Source organism: Zonotrichia albicollis, chromosome 1 (genome assembly GCF_047830755.1).
Source record: "Zonotrichia albicollis isolate bZonAlb1 chromosome 1, bZonAlb1.hap1, whole genome shotgun sequence".
Classification (NCBI taxonomy): domain Eukaryota; kingdom Metazoa; phylum Chordata; class Aves; order Passeriformes; family Passerellidae; genus Zonotrichia; species Zonotrichia albicollis.
This window is the reverse complement of record NC_133819.1, coordinates 147,121,492-147,130,772: the sequence shown is the minus strand read 5'-3', so window position 1 is coordinate 147,130,772 and position 9,281 is coordinate 147,121,492. Positions and strand designations below refer to the sequence as shown.

Sequence of the window (9,281 nt, the reverse complement as noted above, 5' to 3'; positions counted from 1 at the left end):
CAGGGACTACCAGGCTGGAAATATATTTATGGGTAGATTTTGTACTGTCTGTAGATGCAGAAATTTTGGTAAAATTAAGGAAAAAAAATAAAAGAGGGGGAAAAAAGGAAGACTCAGGGATAAAGAGAATTTATTTGACTAAGAAATTGGGAATCTTAAAGCTCCCATTTTCTTAAGTAACTTTAAAAACCACAACTGAGATCCTAGGATGTATTTGAGCTCTTTATCTATGGAGGGTTATATCTTTGGATTTTCTTTCTGTTGCCACTGAGTCTGAAGCTCTTTGGGTGGTCTCCAACACCTGATGCAGAGAGAGGAGGGGGCTGTGAGTTGCAGAGATAGTTTTTCATGGAGACCTGTGAGGCTGACAAAATGCTCATCCATGGCTATTGTGAAGAAGGAGAATGAGTGTCTCAAGCTGTTTTGATACCTTGAGAGGCTACCTAGAACAGAGGCTAGATAGTGTTAAAGGAATAAAGTAGGTATTTATTAAAAAGGCCTTCAAAGGCCTTGGGCAGTACAAGAGCCCAACCAAGGCTACACCCAAGATGGACCCCAGGTCATGAGTTTCACACTTTTATAAGTTTTGGTCCATTTACATATTGGGTTAATTGTCCAATTACAGCTTCAGGTTATGAAGTCCCATCCTCTTAGATTTTTCTTCTCAATTTACTGTTGTTGGTACTTTTTGGGCCTGAAGCTGCAATGCTGTCCTTGGTTCTCAGGCTGGGAAAGGATTGTTTTGTCTGACAAAACTGTGAAGAGAACTTGCTAACACTTTATATGAAGTTCAGAGTTCTATACTAATACAGTACAGAATCTGCAAAATATGAAAGCTGAAACTTAAGGCATCAGTTTCAAAGGTTTTTCCTGGAGATGGGAGAGCCATGAGAAAGTGGAAAGACTGCAAAAAGCGAGGTTTCAACATATCAAGTTCTCTAGCAACATCAAGGCAACAACTTTAGAATAAATTTGCAGATTGTTTTAACCAGTCTGCAGCAGCACAGCTATCATGCAACAACAAGCCCACTGGGACAGGCACTGATGCATCTGAGCTTTCAGCTCTGTCACACCTCTGCACTTTGAAGAGAACTGTCTGTCATGAAACCTCCCTTTGCAGAGGACAGAACTGACCCAGCTGGTTAACATGCCATGCTCCCTCACACAGGCTTTCCTCTTAGCCTTCCTTGTTTTGCTTTTCTTGCAAGGAAAGAATTATTTTAATGCCATTTAAGCTGAAGGAATCTGATTGCTGTTGCTGTGCACTGTAATTCTGCTGCCCTTCTGGCACAGCACAGCCCTTCCCTCTCCATGGCAGCCAAACGAAAAGGAGAGGGGAATGAGATCTGGGCTACACTGAGGTGATTATTTTAAAAAGCTCATTGAACAGACCATTTGGCAGTACAGATGTCAGCTGCCATTAAAATGGGAAAGGAATTTGCTTTTTTCTCTAGCACACAGCAATGGGTTTTGCCTCATTGAAATGTACTCCAGGTAACTGCCCCACTCAGGTTGTACTTCCAACCCTGCAGTTTGGGAGTTACAGCTCTGTTTGACTCCTCAGGTAAACAAAGACAGTAAACTGTTCCCAAAATAAATAGGAAGCTGAAGAGATCTCAAAGATAAAAAACTTCCTGTGTAACCACTCAATGCCTCTCCCCTTATCTCTCGATGCCCACATTGTCTCTGTGTGATGTCCACACCACCAACACACAGAGTTGGGTAGGTGTGGTTTGTGTGCTCACTGGCCAATTCAGCTGACCCCACTTCAAAGCCATGACAGTCAGCAATTTAATGGAAATCCTCTTTTTTTTAAGGCATAGGAACTAGACTACAGCTAGCAAGAAAAGCAATTAAAACCCAGATGCAGGCAATTGTAAGGCTTTCCAAGGGTGTGATACCGGAGAAACTAAGGTGAGAGTCAGTGAAGGCTTAGATGCTAGCAGGCATTATGTAGGCCATAGTGTTTCATCTCTCTAACCATTTTGGTGGCCTCCTTTGGACTTGCTCCAACAGATCAATGTTCTTCCTCTGCTGGGGGCCCCAGAGCTGGAGGCAGTGCTTATGAGTATATAAGAGATCTTATATGAGAATATAAGATCCTTCAGTTATTCTTAGAGTAATATAACTTCATTTGTACAGAATTTTAAAAATTTCTCTTCTATCAGAGAATCACAGAACAAGGTTGGAAAAGATGTCTAAGATCAAGGTCAGGAGGGTTAATAGTGGCTGTAAGGCCAGCAGGAGCCTTTGTGGTCATCTCTGCTGAACTCCTGCATGAGGCACAGCAGCGTTTCCCACATCAAGCCCAGGGCTCCTGCCTGAGCATGAATCCTTTAGAAGGGCAAAGAGCCAGCCTGAACTCAGTCTGGGGTAAAGGTGTCAAGGGATGGATAACACCCACTGCCCTCAAGGAGGAGATGTTCTAGGAGGAGCTGGGGTTTGGCCTGGAAAACCTCTCATCCCACTGCTCTCATGTCCCAGCTAGGACAAACACCCTTTAGGCCCAAAAGTTGGCCTGGTGGCTGCCTCAGAGGGCAGAAATTGGGCCTTGGGCTTGTTCAGAAGTTGAGCTGTTAGTTGATGTCTCAGGCTCCACACATATCACAAAGCCCAGCCCCAAGGAGCCAATCCTCCGGGAGAAGCCTGTTCCAGAGGCAGTCTCCATCCCTCAGCACTGTTCCAGAGGCAGTCTCTATCCCTCAGCACTGTTCCAGAGGTGGTCTCCATCCCTCAGCACTGTTCCAGAGGTGGTCTCCATCCCTCAGCATTGTTCCACAGGCGGTCTCCATCCCTCAGCACTGTTCCAGAGGTGGTCTCCATCCCTCAGCACTGCAGTGGGGCAGCAGCTCATGGCCCCCTCTCACAGCTGCAGGGAGCTGGGTGTTTGTGAGGGTCACTGTTAGCATCAAAGGTGGGACAAAACCTCCTTGATGTTCACTTTGACCTTCTGGTGAAGCTTTGTTCTCCTTTTTCTGAAGTCTCCAAGTCTCACCGGGATGAGGCAGTGTTAAAACCAGCATTCAAAGATGCTTAAGCACTAAGTGAAATATGAATCAGGACCCACCCTCTGTCCCAAAGGCAGGTTTAGCTGGCAGCACACCTCCCCTCTTTGTGCTGCTCATTCATTGGCCTTGTGATGAACTTTCACCTTACAAATGTATTTAGATTCACTTTTCAGGCACTGTCTCTCATTGGATACAGGGAACCTGGAGCTGTACATGGAAGTATAAGGCAAGTTGTAACTCCAAAATAACCCACACCTGCATAAGGAATCATGCAAAAAGGTTGGTTAAAGGTGAATTCAAGAGCTCCAAGGCAAAATCTGTTTGGGCTGCAGATGTGTGAGGCACTTATAACCCTGCGCTTTGTCTGGTTTCTGCTTCTTGACTTCTAACTGAGCATCTGAAGCCTCTCCTTAGATCTTCAAAATGCTGTGATCTGCAGGCACAGAACCCTGCCTGCTCCATGGGAACTCCCTGCAGGGCTACCAGTCAGCCCACATGGCTCCCAAATGCACTCAAGAGATCCTCATTGATTCTGACATTAATGCAAAATTCAAACCAGGTGAATCATTCCCAAATCTCCAAATCAATGTTAAAATAGCATTTAATATTGTAATAAATTTTGGAATGTTTTGGGTTGCATTCTGGTTTCTGAACCTTCAGGGCACATTCAGTACATGTTCCTAGCAAAATTAGAAATAGTGTATATATAAATTAAAATACAATTTAAATACATTTACATTATATTTAAGTATTACTATATAAACATTTAAGCATGTAAATGTTAATATAATTCATCAAAGCTAGAAATATTATTTAGAAATATTATTTTTCTAAATGGTAAGACATTTCCTTGCATATTTTTTTCCTGTGATAGTGTTAATTTTCTTTATAGCAGCTCATATGGCGCTGCTGTGTTTTGGATTTGTTCTGAAAGCCAATGTTTTTATTGCTGCTGAGCAGAGCTGACACAGAGTCTGGGGCTTTTCTGCTCCCTGCCCCACCACTGAGGAGGCTGGGTGGGGAACAAAGAGTTGGGAGGGGACACAGCAGGGACAGCGGACCCCAACTGGCCCAATGTTGCAGATCATTGGGGTCACACTCAGTGTGTAAATCTGGGGAAGAAGAAGGGAAAAGGTACATTCAGGCAGGTGTTTGTTTGTCTTTCCAGGTAGGCAGATGGATCCCAGCTTTCCCAGGGATGGCTGAACACCTGCCTGCCTCAAGTGGGAAATGAATTCCTTTGCTTGGGCATGCAGTTTTTGCTTTACCTGTTAAACTGTTTTTAACTCAACCCACGAACATTCTCACTTTTACCCTTCCCCTTCTCTCCCCTATCCCACATGAGGGGATGAGCAGACTATCAGGGTTAAACCACAACACCCTCAAAAAAGCTATTTCCAGAAATGGGAGATTTCAGTGAAACAGTAACACTTCTGTGCACTGTGTTTGCTCAAATAGTGACAGTGATTTTTCTCCCCTTCAGATTTTGTTAGGGATGAAGCCTCAGCACAGATCAGTTTTAGAATTGCCACACAAATATTGCTTGTCACATCCATAATTTGAATGCTGGGTATTCAGAAATGACAATTCAGCTTTCTAAAACTGAGCACTAAAAAGTAAAAGCTATTTCCAAAAGTCCATGAATAACTTGCTTATGCAATAACATCCCCAAATCCAGTGTCAGAGTTAAATTTTGAATTCCACAGACTTTAACTTGCAGAAACACACTTAGCCTCTGCATATGCTACCTTGGGAGATGAAGATCCATCTGAAAAAGTCTATAAATTTGAAAAATAACTCTCATAAAAACTAATGTGATTTATGTAAGCACATTAAAGGGAAAATACCCTGAACAGTTGGTTTAAGTGCTTAGACTTCTTTAACTTAATATTTCCATATGGTTACATTGTAATTTTAGAAATTTTTTTGTTGCTTCATATTCTTCGTTGTTAAATTTGAGAAACAAATCAAGGTACTGGCACAAAGAAATTAAACAGCAAAGATGCCTCCAAAGAGTGCTTGATTGTTCCCATGTGAAGCAATGATTCTTTCTACAAATTCCCCTAATCCTCAAGGAAACATCATTCCAATTGTCACAGGGTTGTTTGTATTATTGTCTGTGAACAGACAATCATCAACATTTTCTGATATAAAAAGCAGATGAATAAGTGAATAAATGAACAAGTTACATTTATTTTTTTAAAAAAGCAGGATTACATTAGGTAAGTAAAGATTAGTTTCAAAATGCCAGACATGGTTTGAATTCTTAGTGAATTGTTTCATGTTTTTAACACTTTCACATTTATCCCACAAGATTTTCACTTTTGCCTAGACTTTACTACCCCTGCAATGATCCACCACTAAAAATACTCCATGTATCTGGAGCTCTCAAACTGGCTTCTGTGCTGTTTTTTAGCTACAGCTTCCAAAGCTCTTGAAAATGATTATTTAAACCAGCACAACGCATTGTGTCAACCTTCTCAAACCAATGCAAGCCCACATTATATTGATTTAACTGAAGTTGATTCCTACCAACTAAAACTAAATGGATACAAATCCCTTTTAGAGCAATGTGGAGCTGCAGGGGAGTGGTGTGATCTCACCTGCACCTCTCAGCTCACTGACTGCAGTAGTGTACAGCAAAATTCAACAAGAAAAATCTTTTTGGGGGGGAATTTCTTCTCTGCTGCAATTCATTCTTCCGGTCTCAAAAGAATGTGGTAAGAGCAAGTGATAAGACAAAGCAATAAATGACATCATGAATTTGCTTTCATTATCTGTATCAGACCAGTTTATGGGTAAAGAGGAGGTTGATGCTCAGATAACAGAGCAAGTGTCAGCTGAAACTTGGCTCTAGGATGGCCTGAACATCTGTGGGGACACAGAGCTAAGTAAAAATGGCAACACTTGTCCAAAAGTTCATTTTAGACAAAGTTCATTTGTTCATTTTCCTGGAAGTATCTGCAATCAGAGCTAGTAAGTGAATGGGGGGAAGAACACAGGGGTGGAGAAAGAATGGGCAAAACAGAGGGGAGAGAGAGACAGATCGTGAAAGGACTCACCTGAACTGCTCCTGCAGCTTGTGGTGGAAGGGCTCCATAAGGAACAGCAGGATTCTCTTGGGAAAACTCCTTACTTCTTCCAGCCAGAAAGACTGGAAGATCCCCCTCAGTCCTGCATGCCACCTATGCAAGTGGGCAATATATAAACATATCAATCATATTTATCATGTGAGAACATTCCAACCAGCCTTTCTTAGCACAGAGATAAGATGCTGAGCAGGAGAAAGGCCTTTCATTACACTTCTTTCCTTCAGACACAATAAGCCACAATGGATTGATGGTCAACACCCCAACATTAAACACATTTTGTAGAAATTAAGGGGAATCTGCTGAGATACACAAATGTTTTGGCATTTGTTGGAAAGAGTATGTAATTCTTAGCATGTCTTAATAAAGTGACAGACAAAAAAAAAAGCTATCAAGAATGGATTCATTGCCTTCTGCTTTAGAACTTGACAGATGTAAGAATTTATTTAACAATAAAACACCTGGCAGCTGTCTGGCAGGGCTAGAGGCTGTGCCTGGTACAAATGGATACAGCTGAATGGCTAATGTTGGAAACCAAGCTGGATGGAAGGAGCTGAAACCTGTGATGCAGCAATGCTTTTTAGTATCAGAAACAGGGGAAATAGTTGATGAACAAAAATACCAAGATCAATAGTTACATAATCTGCTCTTTTTCCAGGGGACCATAATTATTAAGGCATTTTCTCATCTGAGCCACATGCAACTCATTAAAAAGGTACAATCAATAGCAAGCACAGACTGTGGACAGCATAAGTATTGAAATCCAGCTCTATCTCCCTAACCAGCTTTTCAGTGAGCTGCCCCTGTGTGCACCCCCAGCACTGGAGAGTGAGTCCTCCATAGGCAATAACACCAAGCATCTACTGGAGATCTGCAAAGCCTCATCAGTGTGATGTGCAGAGGAGGATGCCAAGGAAATGATTCAAACCTGGGAAAATGCCTCAGTCCAAAAGTCAGACTCATCTTGCCTAAATGCAGAAGTCTATAATGCAGGCTGGGATAGGAGAGGTAGCCAGCACAGGGTTCCTTGTCTGTTGCTAGAGAGAAATAGGAATGCTGTGAGGGACATTTATCCAGTCTGCTCTAAAGATTCACTCTGGGCTGAGATGAACTTCAGTGTGAAAGGGCTCATTGCTCCAAGCTGGCTCCAAGGGGATGGTGACTAGTGCTGTACAGCCATCTGTTGGGTAGAAGGGCACATCTGGCCAGATACATCCATGTGAGAGAACAGAAAAGTTCCATCTCCTTAATTCATCAGAAGCAGATCACAGTGCTAACATATCAAGGAGACCTTCATGTAAAGACAGGTTTGTTTCCAATAGACATTGTTAACAGCAGACAGAAAAGGGATTTAACAGGTGTAGGCTGAGGCAAGATACATGCAAGGAAAATACAAAGTGAATTTGTACAATGAATGAAAGAATCCACTGCTCAGCAGCAGAAAAGGTGACTTCTTGATCTCTGGGAGCCTCCAATGTCTTTATGAAACATCAGAGCTCCAGTTCCACCTAATGTGGGTTAAATGAATAAACTTATTAACCTGAATAAAACTGTGGTGCTCCATAAGATAGACCAGATCAGATTACTTCAGAATGTCTGGCTGGTCCCTGTCTTAAATTTGTTTTAAAACCTGCATACTTCTCTATATCTGACAGTCTTTCCCTCTGTTCTGCAGGGGAAATAAATAAACACACAGAAATACAGTAAGTTCTTTCATCTTTAGAAGAGAGATAATCCTTTTCAAAAATAACTGCATTCTACACAGGGCAGTGAGCACAAGGATTTCATCTGCAAAGGCAGGAACAATTTTGCAAGCTAAACAGAGTAAGTCACCTGAACTGCTGCCCCCAGAATCAATGGTTCTTCAGTCTTGTACTTACTCCAAGTGGCAAATGTAGGTTAGAGGGGTTGGGTTTGCTCAGCCTCCTCCAGGTGGTACTGGTGTCCATAACCAGCTGGTTCCAGAGATAACAAGAAATACTTGCCCTGAGCTCGGCATTGCTGGCTCAGTTTAGGTCTCAGAGAATTCAGTAGAACATGTTCTGTTGCCTCACGTGAGCTGCTGCCAGCTCCTCTGACTCCTCTGTGCAGCAGAGCTAGAGCATCACAGGGGCAGCTGGGAGGTGGTGCATGCACTGTGCTATGTCCTCATGTCTTTACATGTGTTGTTTCATTCTTTGCACGCTTTCCTTGCTGTAAAACAAGAAATAGTTTTGTGGAAACATGAAGCTACTGTTTCTTATCTAAGGAAGTGTGGGTCTAATGTATTAAGGCAGGTTCTTTTCTCAAACAGGAAACCATAGGAATGCCTCAAACCCCATATGCAAACTTCAGAGAATTTGTTCATCCTTGCATCTTTTTGACTTTTGATATGATGGTTACCAACATAGTTTTAATTTACAGCCTGAATACCTTCACGTGCACATGATACTCTTTTCTCCTTCATCTGCTACACATCCTCCCTTCCCTGACATTTACTTCCCTATTAATCAACAGCAACAGGATCCCACCTCAGCTTTCCTTTTACAAGGTTGAGCAAATCTCATTCACCCATTTCAGGGCTGCATCCTGCCAGCAGCTTAAAGTCATCATGTTCATCACAATTTTTCTCCTCCTACACAGGAAGCAAGTTAAGAGCTCTTACCCCAAGGCAGATTGTTTTTCAAATTTCTAAGGGTGAGGTTCACTCAGTTACCTTGCCCTAAAGGACACCTTGACAGCTCCCTCAAATGTGCTGACTGTTTTCCAGCAGTTAATCTTTCAGCCAGGTAACTCCTTCTACACAAATCTTTGAGAGAGTTTCCAATATGAATGTTTCCATGGTTCTGTTCTGTGCTTTATTTGGATACCTTCTCTTCCTCAGTGGTGGGCTTGCCTATTCTCTTGGGTGGCACTGCAGCCTGACTCATGGAGGTGTGCTGTGCAGCATTTGAGCTACACTGGGCATGAACCTTGCTTGGGGGCTGTTTCCGCACCCTGGCTGCAGGCACAGCCTTGTGCATCACCTGGGCTGCTGCAGCAGTGAAGTGAGCACCCCAACATCAGGAAAAACCAGTACATCCAATGGGATTGTAGGAGATTGAGAAATGTTCCCATGTATCCTTAGAAAGCTATTTTAAATTCACTTTCACTGAAAACACCAAAGGCTCTGTCTGCACCTTCATAGAACCATGGTTTGGTTTGG

The 9,281-nt window shown here is 42.6% G+C and overlaps 1 long non-coding RNA gene across 1 annotated transcript in view; it reads right to left on the bottom strand.

Moving 5' to 3' along the window:
- Window positions 1-7,967, bottom strand: part of LOC141731461 (uncharacterized) — a 32,675-nt gene extending 24,708 nt beyond the window's left edge. Inside the window, exons 1-2 of the long non-coding RNA XR_012583553.1 lie at window positions 7,026-7,967; window positions 6,071-6,193 (exon numbers count right to left, since the gene is read on the bottom strand). This is a non-coding gene — a long non-coding RNA (uncharacterized LOC141731461). The remainder of the gene's footprint in view (window positions 1-6,070; window positions 6,194-7,025) is intronic.
- Window positions 7,968-9,281: the final 1,314 nt, after the last annotated feature.